Source organism: Ctenopharyngodon idella, chromosome 14, assembly GCF_019924925.1.
Source record: "Ctenopharyngodon idella isolate HZGC_01 chromosome 14, HZGC01, whole genome shotgun sequence".
Classification (NCBI taxonomy): domain Eukaryota; kingdom Metazoa; phylum Chordata; class Actinopteri; order Cypriniformes; family Xenocyprididae; genus Ctenopharyngodon; species Ctenopharyngodon idella.
In genome coordinates this window covers 28,866,547-28,881,297 of record NC_067233.1, presented here as the reverse complement: position 1 = coordinate 28,881,297, position 14,751 = coordinate 28,866,547, and the positions used below count along the sequence as shown (strand labels likewise).

The 14,751-nt window shown below is 35.9% G+C and overlaps 1 protein-coding gene across 2 annotated transcripts in view; it reads left to right on the top strand.

The window, feature by feature from the left end:
• The first annotated feature begins 386 nt into the window (after window positions 1–386).
• nlgn3a (neuroligin 3a) overlaps window positions 387–14,751 on the top strand; it is a 233,613-nt gene continuing 219,248 nt past the window's right edge. For both annotated transcript variants that reach the window (XM_051860567.1, XM_051860566.1), the window contains exon 1: window positions 387–678. The gene's annotated coding sequence lies outside the window, so the exon portion shown is untranslated. The remainder of the gene's footprint in view (window positions 679–14,751) is intronic.

The following is a 14,751-nucleotide window of genomic DNA, read 5'->3' as shown; positions in this document are numbered from 1 at the left end:
GATTTCTGCTGTCGAAAACAAAGATTTGGCTTGACAACATCCCCCACTATAACAACTGGTCTATATAGAAATTGTCTTTCAAAAAGAAACCTTCAAAATGTTTCCTCTACAAAGTGTTAGAGCTAGCCCCCGGCTCCCCTATAAAGCACACATCATCAATTAGTCCCAGTGAGATTGCTTTAGTGTTTGTGTTATTTTGCTATTCTGTTTTTTAAATTGCCTTATTGGTTTTACATGGTGGAAACGCAAGTCACATAATTCAATAGCAAAAAGCTCTCTATAGATGTCCTGGAAAGCAGGGTTACGCACACCCCCTCTCTCTCCTGCGTGCAGCATGTGTGTGCGCTTTTGGTTTCCTAGTAACCCTCGCCAGTTCTGGCGTTCCCGAACACTCAAGCGTGACCGCGCAGCGCGCACTCGTGAAGCTCGTGTGGGGAGCTCACGAACACGCAGGACCAGAGCACCAGGATCATACACGCAGGAAAAACAGGAGAATGTGACTGGAGTGTAAAGGATGAAGGATGCGTTCGCTGGAAAAGGTCACACGAATTGCTTGAAGAACAGTGCGAGGAAATCTTAACACAACTGCAACGGATTACCATTAACACACACGTATCAAGGCTTTTTTGAGGGAACAGGAATATCAGGAATGGGGGATTTGATATTTCACCAAAGCAGGTGAGTTGTTTATGAGGAAAATGATTGTTTATGAGGATAAGTTATTAGTCACCAAACGAACATCTTGAGAAGGCGGTGCGCACCGCTATATGTCTTATCACAAGATCTCTTGTGTCAGGATTGTCACTTAACAATTCGGTGAACTTGAGTGTACCTTGTGTCTGTGGTGTAGAGATGTGCAGTTCTGTAGATGCAGAATAGCTGAAGCGGGATTGTTGAACAGAACTAGACAGGCTGTGATGCTGGTAAAAGTAACAGGATGTGAGGGTGAGGATCTCTTGCACTTGTTACACCCCATCTGCACTGCAAGCGAGCGACGCGACGCGTAGCTTTCTAGTTGCGTCGCGTCGCGTCCCGCCGCTCGCCTAAAAAAAGTCTTTGATTGATCGACTTGATACCGACGTCAGGATCCCATGCGCAACCTCGAAAGACGCGTCGCGCTCTAGAGGTCTGGACGGCTGCGTTGATTCGAATAGTTTTGTCGCGTCGCTAAGAGATTGACATCTGTCATTTTAAGCGTCTTCCATTATGCGTTCATGTTACGCGTGGATTCCATTGCGAGCTTATGATTGGATTTATGTTTTCTTTTCACCAGACTGAAGATGTCTTCAGTCTTTGAGACTACTGTAAATTTAATGTCAGTATTTTACAGTTAATTCACAATTATGGGGACAAGAAAATCATGTTTTTTAGAATTGTTTCATGCACTATGCACATAAATGCAACATGCTGATGAACTTTTTTTAAACACTTAAACATATATTATTATAACATATATTTATATAATATAATATATAATATATTATATTATAACATTATATATATATATATATATATATATATATATATATATATAAACTGGTCATTATTTCCTGTAAGTTTTTATTTTTTAATTTATTTAAAATTGCAAATGTCCTGCTGTGTGACAAATACATTTTTTAAAAGTACAAATATGCCATGTAGCCTCAACTAATATAAGTTCATAAAAACTGCATGTATGGAAATGATAGAAGAATTTGAAAAAAATGTTGTTTGAAATAGTTTTAAATTAATTATAGCATGTCACACTATGAGGTACTATTGAGACAGCTTATTATTTACTAGCAGTTACTCACATTCAACAAATGCTTCATATGTACAAAAATACTGCATTATTAAATAATGTCATGTTCAACTGGCTGGTGTTAGTGCCGCTCATATTTTTATTTAAGACAGACTTGATTAGCTTTACAGTTTTAATTTCAAGGACAAGACTGTCAAACTGTAGTTTAAAAGACTTGGGAGATGATTTGCACTGAATTGCAAAGCAGAGAGAGAGAGAGAGACAGAGAGAGAGAGAGAGAGAGAGAGAGAGGGAGAGAGATGTGCCTTGGAGTTGTCATGGTGATTTGGTGAATAAGCAATTGTCCGTAAAGGCGACGCATTAAAAGGGATTGCTGTTGCCATTCCCTATCAGTGAAGAGCATATTTCAGCTCTCACTTGGAGAATGGTTAGAGTTGGGTTAGGGTTAGGCTTATTTCGTTGTGAGACAATACACTGCAACTTAAGTGATTGTGATTGGTCGAAGTGAGCCTGGAAGTGGATGGTATCACCAAAGAAAGCCTAATTCCGTAGCCCTGCCATTCACGCTAGCTTATCTTGTGTTTTTACGCAGAGAACCTGTTTGTGCTCTGGCATTTAGTGTCTTGAAGGATTATGCACGGTCCTGCTTTTGAATATCTTCTCTCTACCAATGTCTTTATTGGTATTTTGGTCCCGTAGACTGGTATTTTTGAAGTAGCCACTGATTTAAATTCATTCTGAATGACACATCCAAGTTCTGAGCTCTTAGTGATGTTTGCTTTAATGTTAAAGAAACAAGTTGTTAGAAATATGCTGGTCTTTTTCATGCAGAGCAGACCATATAAATCCAGAACAACTGTAGCAATTTATATTTTTACTTGTAGCTAGTGTGTATATATATATATATATATATATATATATATATATATATATATATATATATATATATATATATAAAATTTATGTCAGTGTTATTTCTTGTTATTCATTATTTTCATTGTTTTTCATTATCGGTTTAAAACCATTGTACCAACCAACATTTACAGTACATATATAGCCTGCACTTGAACCATTACCTTTGCAAATGATAATAATACATTTTTAAACAATATTTCTGTTTTGTTTCTAGTAAAAAAATATCTAAACATGCTTTAAACAAGATAAATGCATAATAAAAGAAAAATGCACAAGATATTAATACTTGTTTTCAGGGAATATCTTGAATTATGTTATTTTTCTTATCCTGCTGGCAAATTGTTTTTAAGCACAGTATGAATTTCACTTTTTTTTCTAGAATAAATGGCATTAAGGGTAAGAAAAATTGTATAATATAACGTATATTCTCCAAAAAAAGAGAAAGAAATTTAGATATTTAGATATTTTTTTTTATTATTTGGAAATTAAACAAAATGCTGCTTTTTGCAGTTAACTATGATAGGGCATGTTCCCGGATCAACATATATATTGATCCTGAAATAACAGCTCATCAACTAATTGAATTTTACTTTAGGGTTATTGGTAGGATTTGAACATTAACATTATTATGTTTTAGGGGTTATTTAATGGTTTTGGATGGGGTTAGTGTTGTTTGCTACGAAAATGTCCCATTTGGCAAAATCGCTGTCATCCACTTTTCCCACATTTTGATGTAAAAGGATCAAAGGGATTTGGTTTCATGGTCAATACATCTTGAGTATGCTATACTGCAACAAATCATTGCTAGCTACTGGGTTTTCTTGTCTTTATTGTTACTACAATTTTCCATACACTGAATGATGGGAACACTTTGATGTAATGCTTGAAAACAGAAAACAAGAAAAGCCCTATAGCATCAATCCTGCTGCCGTAGTCTTTCACTGTTAGATCAAATCAGGTGATCTGTTCTCTGAGTCACCTTTTACTGACCTCCATGGCTGAAAAACACTGGACTATTGCCATCACTCAGATGAAGGTCACTCAGAAGACAGTAATTCATCTGCCTCTGTGGTTCAGCTTAAAGTGTCTGAACGCAAAATACTGCAGAAGCTGGTAGAGAACTGAAAGCAAACAATGACTGATGTGGTTTTCTGTGTCAGTTTACCTGCTGAATCTGAACTGACTGAATATCTTGTTAGTCTTTTCAGGGATAAGAAAAAACACTCTTGATTTTTATTATTTATTTTTTTTTACATTCCAGACAGATGTTGAGGGCTTATGTTTAATAGTTGGATAGAGTCATAAAAATATCACATTTCACCTAAAAATCACAAGAAATAAAGAAAAGAAATTATATTTTGCATAAAAGAAAATTAAGCCTATTGTTAGGACCTTATTTGAACATGGCAAGCGTCATCTTTACTACAAAGGTGTCCATCAATTGTGTGTTCAAAATGTACAAAATATTGATACACAATGCGTGAATAGAGTGCCTATATACTTTTAAACTATTTTAAAATGGATAAGTTCCTCTTTTTTACACCAGCCCAGCAGTGATGCATACACATCAGCGTAAATAGCAGAAAAAGATAATAGGCTTGATTTTACAGATCATTTCAACTTCCATATTTCCTTTGCTTTCATTCAGAGCTGAATTTAATGGCACTCTGCAAGGATGTGAGCTGCCCTTGCCATTTGAAAGGACTGCTGGGGTGCGCTTGGTACAATAGTGGTTTAACTTGCATTTGAATGCATTTGTATAAAGCACACACGCATGCACACGCTTAATAGCCATTTCAAAGATTTATAGTTGAGCAGTAAATCTTGCACACATGTCTTTCAAAATGTCTCCATGTGTCCTCTACAAAACCCCTGAGATTTTCAGGTCAGTCCAGTCTTACTTCAATGAAAAAGATTTTTAAAGGAGCTTTAGGCATTTGTTGGACGTAACAAAACAATTGAGTAATTAAAATATTTTAGAATAAACTAGTAACTAGGAGTGTGTAGAAACAGTTTTGATTAAAGGCTAAAAGGGAAAAGTCCTGTTGAAAACATAAGCCTACATATCCACTTCATGTCAGTCTTTTGGTAAGCGAGATGCCACTAAAAAGCAACAGGAATGGAATCTAAATGTTCTCGGCCAGCATTCCTCTGACCTTGCCTCAAAAGATCTCTTATACTCTCATAAAGCAGACTAAAGCACTGCACTTCCCAAAAGGACAAGGACGCCTTTATTCCAGGCTCCTTATTTCTGTTCTATTTACCAAAGAGTAGGACAAATGACCTTGCATCAGCTATTTTGTAGTGTTATACAAATGTGAAGGTTCTGCTTTTGTTCAAACGCCTGACACGACTGCAGGTTACAAGGTGCGTCAAAAAAGCAAGTATAGGAAAGAAACTGAATAGTCACTTAAAATAGTAACGATTGTTAATTAAAGACAAATTAGTGCACAACAGGAGATGCGGATGACTGTATAACCCTGATGTCTTTTGCAATGGATATAGGATGATATGTTGTGTGATATGCGCTGGGGGGTTGGTTGGGCAAATGTGACTTTGCTTTCCATGTATTACTTAAAGCACACTTTAAATACTTCAATACCACAGCATAAACTACTAGCATAACTAATGAAGTTCAAACATTATTAAAGGCAAGTGAAGAAAAAAAACAAAAAAACAAGTACACTAATTGCAAGCATATATAAATACAATATAACAAATTTACAAATAAAGTAAACTCTAACTGTAGTATTCAGGTACAGATGTAACAATTAAACCTAAACGTAAAATAACATTATAGTGTTCACTGTATACATTTAATACAGATTAGTCTTTGTTAAAGCTGTGTTTTGTTGTTTGATAAACATCAGTGACACAGAGAGCAGCAGGTATTTATAGGCTGCTGTCACTTTAAGACCGAACGCACAGATCCAGTATAATGATACATATCCGATTTCTTTCTTAACTGTGTACTGTTCACTTAAGACATAACTGGCTGTGTTTAGAAGAATATTTACTGAGATGGGTATTTTGGCATAATGTTGTGTCCATTCAAACGCAAGGAGAGTTGTTTGAATTGATTTTTTTTTTATCTCTTCTTGCACTGGAATTATTTAAAAATGCTTGAATGTGTAAATTGGCAAGATAAAACATGAAAATGATGATGAATCACATGTGTGCCAAACTGTGGGGCCTGCTCCGTATGGATCACGGATCAACTACGATCCGTTCAATACCTATACACACACACAGCAAATCTGGAGAGTTAAGGCCCTGTAATATGATTGGATGAGCCATGTTTAAAGCCGTTGCAAAATATTATATTCAGAGTTTGAAATTAGGGTAAAAATCAACTGTGGTGGGTAATGCTGTCAAATCACTAACCAATTTGGTGGGTTTTACTCACTTTGCTGATTAAGTTCATGTAAGCCAAATCTGCACAGAAATAGCGCAAATACTCAACTCGTGATTCATCATGATATAGTGTATTGTGCAGAATCCGCGCTTATCTGGTTTACTTGAACATACACGTCACTAAGATACAAATAACAGTGTGCTTGTTCATTTGCTTTGAAGCAATAGTTAAGATTTAAAAAAAAACATAATAATGTGGCGATATATTTGGTTAACAGAAAAGACATAATTTTTTCAACATCCTATAATTTTAGCAGACCCTGGCTTATCCTGAGATCCTGGTGTTCTTTGTAGGGGGAGAGCAGGGGTGAAAGTAGCATTTTTCAGAAAAACTTAATTTTAAAGGATAATGTTTTTAGACAGATACAGTATCTCACAGAAGTGAGTACAACCCTCACATTTTTGTAAATATTTTATTATATCTTTTCATGTGACAACACTGAAGAAATGACACTTTGCTACAATGTAAAGTAGTGAGTGTACAGTTTGTAAATTTGCTGTCCCCTCAAAATGACTCAACACACAGCCATTAATGTCTAAACCGCTGGCCACAAAAGTGAGTACGCCCCTAAGTAAAAATGTCCAAATTGGGCCCAATTAGCCTTTTTTTTCTCCCCGTTGTCATGTGACTCGTTAGTGTTACAAGGTCTCAGGTGTGAATGGGGAGCAGGTGTGTTAAATTTGGTGCACTCTCTCATACTCGTCACTGGAAGTTCAACATGGCACCTCATGGCAAAGAACTCTCTGAGGATCTGAAAAAAAGAATTGTTGCTCTACATAAAGATGGCGTAGGCTATAAGAAGATTGCCAAGACCCTGAAACTGAGCTGCAGCACGGTGGCCAAGACCATACAACGGTTTAACAGGACAGGTTCCACTCAGAACAGGCCTCGCCATGGTCGACCAAAGAAGTTGAGTGCACGTGCTCAGCGTCATATCCAGAGGTTGTGTTTGGGAAACAGACGTATTAGTGCTGCCAGCATTGCTGCAGAGGTTGAAGGGGTGGGGGGTCAGCCTGTCAGTGCTCAGACCATACATCAAATTGGTCTGCATGGCTGTCGTCCCAGAAGGAAGCCTCTTCTAAAGATGATGCACAAGAAAGCCTGCAAACAGTTTGCTGAAGACAAGCAGACTAAGGACATGGATTACTGGAGCCATGTCCTGTGGTCTGATGAGACCAAGATAAACTTATTTGGTTCAGATGGTGTCAAACATGTGTGGCGGCAACCAGGTGAGGAGTACAAAGACAAGTGTGTGTTGCCTACAGTCAAGCGTGGTGGTGGGAGTGTCATGGTCTGGGGCTGCATGAGTGCTGCCAGCACTGGGGAGCTACAGTTCATTGAGGGAGCCATGAATGCCAACATGTACTGTGACACACTGAAGTAGAGCATGATCCCCTCCCTTCGGAGACTGGGCCGCAGGGCAGTATTCCAACATGATAACGACCCCAAACGCACCTCTAAGACGACCACTGCCTTGCTAAAGAAGCTGAGGGTACCTAAACCCTATTGAGCATCTGTGGGGCATCCTCAAACGGAAGGTGGAGGAGCGCAAGGTCTCTAACATCCACCAGCTCCGTAATGGAGGAGTGGAAGAGGACTCCAGTGGCAACCTGTGAAGCTCTGGTGAACTCTATGCCCAAGAGGGTTAAGGCAGTGCTGGAAAATAATGGTGGCCACACAAAATATTGACACTTTGGGGCCAATTTGGACATTTCCACTTAGGGGTGTACTCACTTCTGTGGCCAGCGGTTTAGACATTAATGGCTGTGTTTTGAGTTATTTTGAGGGGACAGCAAATTTACACTGTTATACAAGCTGTACACTCACTACTTTACATTGTAGTAAAGTGTCATTTCTTCAGTGTTGTCACATGAAAAGATATAATAAAATATTTACAAAAATGTGAGGGGTGTACTCACTTCTGTGAGATACTGTGGTCAATAACTCACAAGTGTGGTCTATCAATACCAGGTGGTATTTTGTACAAATGTCGAACAACTTCAGTATAATTTCACTTTGAACATAAGTTGCACATAGTTACTTTTGACCCCGTCTGTTGGGACGAAAGTAACACAAGTGGGTCAAATGTAACACAACAATACAAGCTAGATTTTTTGTGTTACTCTTGTTTTATTCTGGTTTATTTATTTTTTATTTTTGGCTGGTAGAAGTTCTGAATGGCAGGTAAATTAAAAATTTAGTAGCCAAATTAGCCAGTGAGTGAAAAAGTTAGTTTCAAATCCTGATTAAATTATAAAACATTGTAAAATCTTAGTAGTTTCCTTTTCTTACAAAAAGTGAAGAAATGTATTCCCCCAAACGTCTGTGTCTTTAAGCTGTACTAGTTAAATTATAGTCAGAATTTATATAAACTTGTATTTAAAATAATTTATTATTGGTGTCTTAAAATCATTCATTATTACACATATACTGTAAATTAATTTGTGCATTAATGCACCAGGTTGCTTGGAACTATAGAGTAAGTCCACTGAACTATATTCAATGGCGAAAAAACTGTTTATTGTGATTTTTAAAATCATTTTAAATGTCATTTTCTTACTGAGCTTTGGATTCTTTTATCAGATTCCTTTTTTTTTATGAATTAATGCAACAAACAGAATAAGAGGTTAAGGGGGTTATACACACATGTACTATACACCACTTAACTGTGGTAAAATCACTGTTATTCCTGAAGTTTTTATTCTAAGAATGTGGAGTACATATCGAGTATTTATTATTCCTATTTTTACAAAGAATATTCATATAATATTGATACTGTATGCTGTGGACAGAGAATATTGATTGCATCATTATTTAGTTCAATTAGTTCAGTCATTATATCACATAAAACTCAAAGAGCAGCGCTAGAGTAGACCTTAAATCAGTATGACAGCATATTACACACAGTGGCAGTAAGAGCCTCTTATTGGTTGTTCCATGCTTTGAAGAGACGGCTCTAAAAATGCATCATGCTCCATCTATCTAAGAGAGAGAGAGAGAGAGAGAGAGGAACAAATAAACTAAGAAAACTGGAGCTACTCTATAGAGAACAAGAGAGATGGAGACAGTTCCATAAAGGCAGCATTGTGTGTATATATATATGTATTGTGATGGTAGCCCGACAGGGTGAAGAGGTTGAGCTTGTGTTTTATATATTTATATATTTGATGTTAAGGACACCACAGACATTGTGCTCTGGAGTTCTTTGGATAAATGAACAGAGATAAGGCCTTGCGAGGCTGTTCCCAGAGGCTATCATTGATTCCTCAGGGCAGCCTTTTAAGGAGCTTAGTAAAAGCTGCTAGCAGGAAGACCATGTAGAATAGCTCAAATGGGCCACATCTGAATGCCTCCATCAACCTAAATGTGGGTCACGACCATTAGGGATTTAATAGCAGTTCTTTTCTTCATCCTTTTGTTAATTTTATAAGGTCGTAATGGGTAGCACACTGTAACAAAAATCCTGTTCAATTTACAGTTCAAAACTGGCTGCTGTGGTTACTAGAAATCCAGTGCATGAAAATGTTTTAGGCATTATGTAATGGCAGTTTGGTATATTGTATATTTCACAGCTCATAACCATACATATTCCATTAACTACTACAATGTTAATATGCCATCCTACTTGAACTAGTAAAATCTGCTTTGTATTTAAACATTTCAGATTTTTCCCCCATGAACCTTGGCTAATAAACATTATTATTATATTACCCACACAAAACGCACATCACACTAATGCAATAATAAATATGAATTTAAAACATAATACAGTCAAACCAAAATTTATTCAGACACCTTGAACATTTCATTCATTAATACAGTTTATTCACTATAGTTGTATGGTAAATTTTAAAATGGTAATAAAATATGACAAGATCTCACGGTTAAACTGTGTCAGAAAAAATTAAACTTAATTATGTCAGATAACACTTAAGCAAAACATGGTCAGGTCAAAGTGTCTGAAGAATTATTGGTTCCAAATTTTTATCAATTTTACTGGTAGTCCACTGTATGAAGAACACTTTCATAAATGAACTATAGTGCCCTGCACCTATTAGTAAAAATATACCAAAAATATCAAAAACGTCTGAATAATTTTTGTTTTGACTGTATATTAAAAGAATACTGTACATAACTGCTTTAAAAATAAGAGAAAAAACATAACTAATTAAAATATAAGCAAATATGATGCATCACACAGAGACTTCTGGGAACGGCACTTTAAAGTAATTTATCAAAAATGGTATTTCTTAAAATATTAAATTATATGAATAATATATGTCTATCTACATAAATGTCTACTTAACTCTAAGTGAAATTTATTATATTTAATACATCTTAAAAACCTTAGGCAATGCTTAGCAATTTTTTAGACAGTGTGACTTTATTTTTCATATTTAAAAGTGACTAGCAACATATCTAGCAACTTTTTGGAGTGCTGCTGGCTAACATGTAGTCAGTCACTATATCATATCAAAATATGTAAATGTGAACAGCTTTATTGGACATTTGGCTGTACAGTATATTATAATATAATACTGTATGTATGCACAGATTAGGAGAGAAAACTGATGTAAAGTGTCAACAGTTTGGCCCATTACGTCATCTAGTGGCATTTAGTGACTTTTTAAGCAGGCGTTTAGCTATTTTCCATTGAAAATAGTTGGCAACACTGAACCAGGGAGGAAGAAAACTTCATTTCCCAGAATTCTCTAATTTAAACTCTGCCAGACAACATGAAGCAGCTTACAAGATGGAAACCTTAAACAGAACACATAAAAATTCTAATCATGTATTAGAAGAGAACCAATTCTTCAATTCTTTTGCCTAACCCGGGAAGAGACAAAAGAAGTAAAGGATGTGTGATGTAAGTGCGATTCTGAAGGCTTGACTGTGTATGTGACAGAAATGTGCGTAATGGGTTTTACCCTAGGCAAGGAGTTTTAAAGACTCCAGTGTTTCAGATCTGGGGGTCAAACTGTTATTTTTCATGTCATATTTTCTGTTCACAGTTTTAAACCAAGGTCAAGTTGTACATATAACCTATTATTGAGGAATTAACATACAAAAGCCACCAAACCTTGTCAAATAACACCTGAAAGTAGAAGGTCAGCCTGTGCTGAAACATGGTGGGCTTGTGAAGTGGAAAACAGGGTGATAAATGAGAGCATTCTGTCTTGCGTTTGGACAAAGCGTATGTTAGCGGTTTGAGACGTTTGAAATCTGGGCTGCGGTAATGCTGCGGATTATTGAAGTCTCTCCAGCTTTGGTCAGCCAGACCATTTGCTCCAGGGTTAGAGAGTGCAGATAGATGCATGCTGCTTGGTTTGCAGTGGGCAGCAGGGTTACCCAACACATCAAGCCCACACTCCATCACATACAGAGACTGTTTACTGAACACTTAGTCAGCTGTGATAGAAGTGTGAGGGTGAGACCTTTGAAGTAAATATGTGTTAAAATAACCCATGATTCCATCTGCATTTAGGGGTTTTTATGTGACGTACTTGCAGCATTAGGTGGATTGATGATTGTCAGATGATCTGACTTCTTGTATGGATTGGATGTCGAATAAGTGTTGACATGATTGTCACTATTTTTCATATGTACACTGTAAAAAATTATCGTAATTTTAACAGTAAGATTCTACAAAAATGCTATGGTAATTTGTTAAAGGATTAGTTGACTTTCAAATAAAAATTTCCTGATAATTTTCTCACCCCCATGTCATCCAAGATGTCCATGTCTTTCTTTCTTCAATCAAAAAGAAATTAAGGTTTTTGATGAAAACATTCCAGGATTATTCTCCTTATAGTGGACTTCAATTGGCCCCAAACAGTTGAAGGTCAAAATTATAGTTTCAGTGCAGCTTCAAAGGGCTTTAAACGATACCAGACGAGGAATAAGGGTCTTATCTAGCAAAACGATCGGTCATTTTCTAAAAAAAAAAAAAAATTCAACTTACGGAAAAACTGGTGCCGCGTTTGTTCCGTAAGTTGAATAGGGAAGGTGTAGGACATACAGCGTAAGCTTTTTGAAGAATACGGAAGGCGGTCTGGCGGAAGCACTTGCTAGGCGATCATTTGTGTTTATAAAGCATATACATTTTTATTTTTTTTTTATAAAATGACTGATCGTTTCGCTAGATAAGACCCTTATTCCTCGTCTGGTATCGTTTAAAGCCCTTTGAAGCTGCACTGAAACTGTAATTTTGACCTTCAACCGATTGGGGCCAATTGAAGTCCACTATAAGGAGAATAATCCTGGAATGTTTTCATCAAAAACCTTAATTTCTTTTCGACTGAAGAAAGAAGGACATGGACATCTTGGATGACATGGGGTGAGTAAATTATCAGGATTTTTTTTTTTTTTTTTTGAAAGCAAACTAATCCTTTACCTGGTTAAACTGTAATGGGACATTTCATGTAATTGGACAGTAAAATTCTGTTAAATATAGTTTTTGGAAGTGAAAAAGAACAAGTCATCTTATAATTTACAGTGAAAATCTATAAACTGACATTCCCTGAATTCCCTGTGAAACAGATCACATTTATTTTTTATTTATTTATTATTATTATTATTATTAAATTATTTTTTTTTCAATAATTATGTTTCGTCTTAGTTTTTTGTTATCAGTTACATAGCGGTTTGTGTTACATCTTATGTGTTACGTCTGTCATACGTATGTCTTTTATTTTGATATCTGTCACAGTCATGTTTCCTGTTTTGTCATGTGATTCCCTGTTGCTTCATGTGTTTTGTTTTGTTTTGTTTTGTTTTGATTGGTTTATTATTTGATTACTCACAGGTGTATCTTGTTTATCTTTAGTCTTTCTGTATGTATAGAACTCCCATTGTCTTTTGTCTAGCTTGTTTATGTAATCCTCTGATGATGACTCTTTGTTTTATGGTTTGTGGTCGAGTCACATCACTGTCTGGTTCTGTTTATTTGTATCTATTCATGTTTGTTTAAATAAACTGCACATGGGTTCTGAATTCAACTGGCCTTCAGTGGACTGTTTGTTACAGAATGTTGTTAACTGATTGCTTATTGCATTATTTCAGTGTTACCATGATGGTGTTTGTGTGCATGACATTTGTGAGTACCTTCTATGTGTTAGTATTTACCTTAGCTTGTAGGAAAGATAATTGTGATGAGCTTTGATTTCTTAATGGTTTCTCCTTAGCACTTGTGTTTTTAAGGTGATTGTCAGTATATTATAGTGGTGCAAAACTTCAGTGCTTCAGTAGGTTGGTATATTAACATTATATCAGTTAATGAAATATGGGTTATACTGTAAATTTAAGATAAATCCATGAAACCTAAAATGCTGCAGATTTTCCAGTAAAGTTCTGACAACCATAGCTGATTTTTTTTTTTTTACTGTATTTATTATTATTATTTTTAACAGTGGGTTGGGAACATGGGATTGGCTTCCAGTAAGCAACCGCATAGCAGTATGATAACAGTATGTTTACATCCACCTATTTTTATGCACATTTTGGGATATCACATAAAAAAAAAATGCTGAAAGAAAAATGCCAAATGTGCAAAAAAATGCCAATGTGCAAAAAATGTGGTTCCACTTTATATTAGGTAGCCTTAACTACTATGTACCTACATTTAAATGAATCATTTGATATAATGCACTTATTGTGTACAAACATGTTTTTACATTGTACTTATATTTTTAAAAATATTGCATGTAATTACATCTGTAATTAATTTCTGTAATTACATTTATAGTTACACTGTTGACCCATCTCTTATACCTTAACCTAACCTTAAACCTACCCATACCATTAAACCTGTCCCTAACTTTACCCGTATCCCACCTCAATAGCAGGAAAAGTGTTGTGCAATACAATATGAACACAATAAGTACTGTACATTGTACTTATAGTAGTTAAGGCCACCTAATATAAAGTGGGACCAAAAATTCTAATAAAAAACTTGTGAACTCAGTTGAGGCGGTTATCCAATAAGAAGACATGCGCATAAACACATTTACTGAATAATCCCTTGATCAGCAACAAAAAACATTGCCTCAACAGTGGATGGGATTGGATAACTGGACTAACCAGAGGATCAGTTTCATCACACAGCATCTCAGATTTTGGTTTGGTTATTCTTAAAGTCTGTCTGTCATCAGAATGATTGGGTTTAACATCAAGAGAACATGACAGCGTTTATTGCGATCCGTCTGCTGCTCTAAGATGCAACTCATTTATGATGGAGGAAAAAAGAGCCCAATTTCAGCAACTTCCATTTTTATTACAGATATTTTGTGCCAATTCCCCAGGAAGTGATGATTTTGTTCTCTTGAACACATGTAAACAGTGATTTATTCATAAATGTTTTATGCAATATTCCAATTTGCAACTTTGGATGGAAACATAGCTAATCACTCAGAGTAACCACATTTTGTTCGGACTGCTTGTATTTTATTCAGAAAGTGTACAGCTCTATTATTATCAATAACTTTTTGACCTTTTGTATGACCTGTAGACTTCATCGAATCAAGTGTACACAATCTAATCTCCATTCATATGACAGCATTAATATTTAAATGTTTGGTGTTCTTTCCAGACTCTCAGAGATGAACACACAGAACCTCAGCTGCATGATAACTCACTTCACTTCCACATGCAATTTTCATGTATTTTGATCATTATACTGACC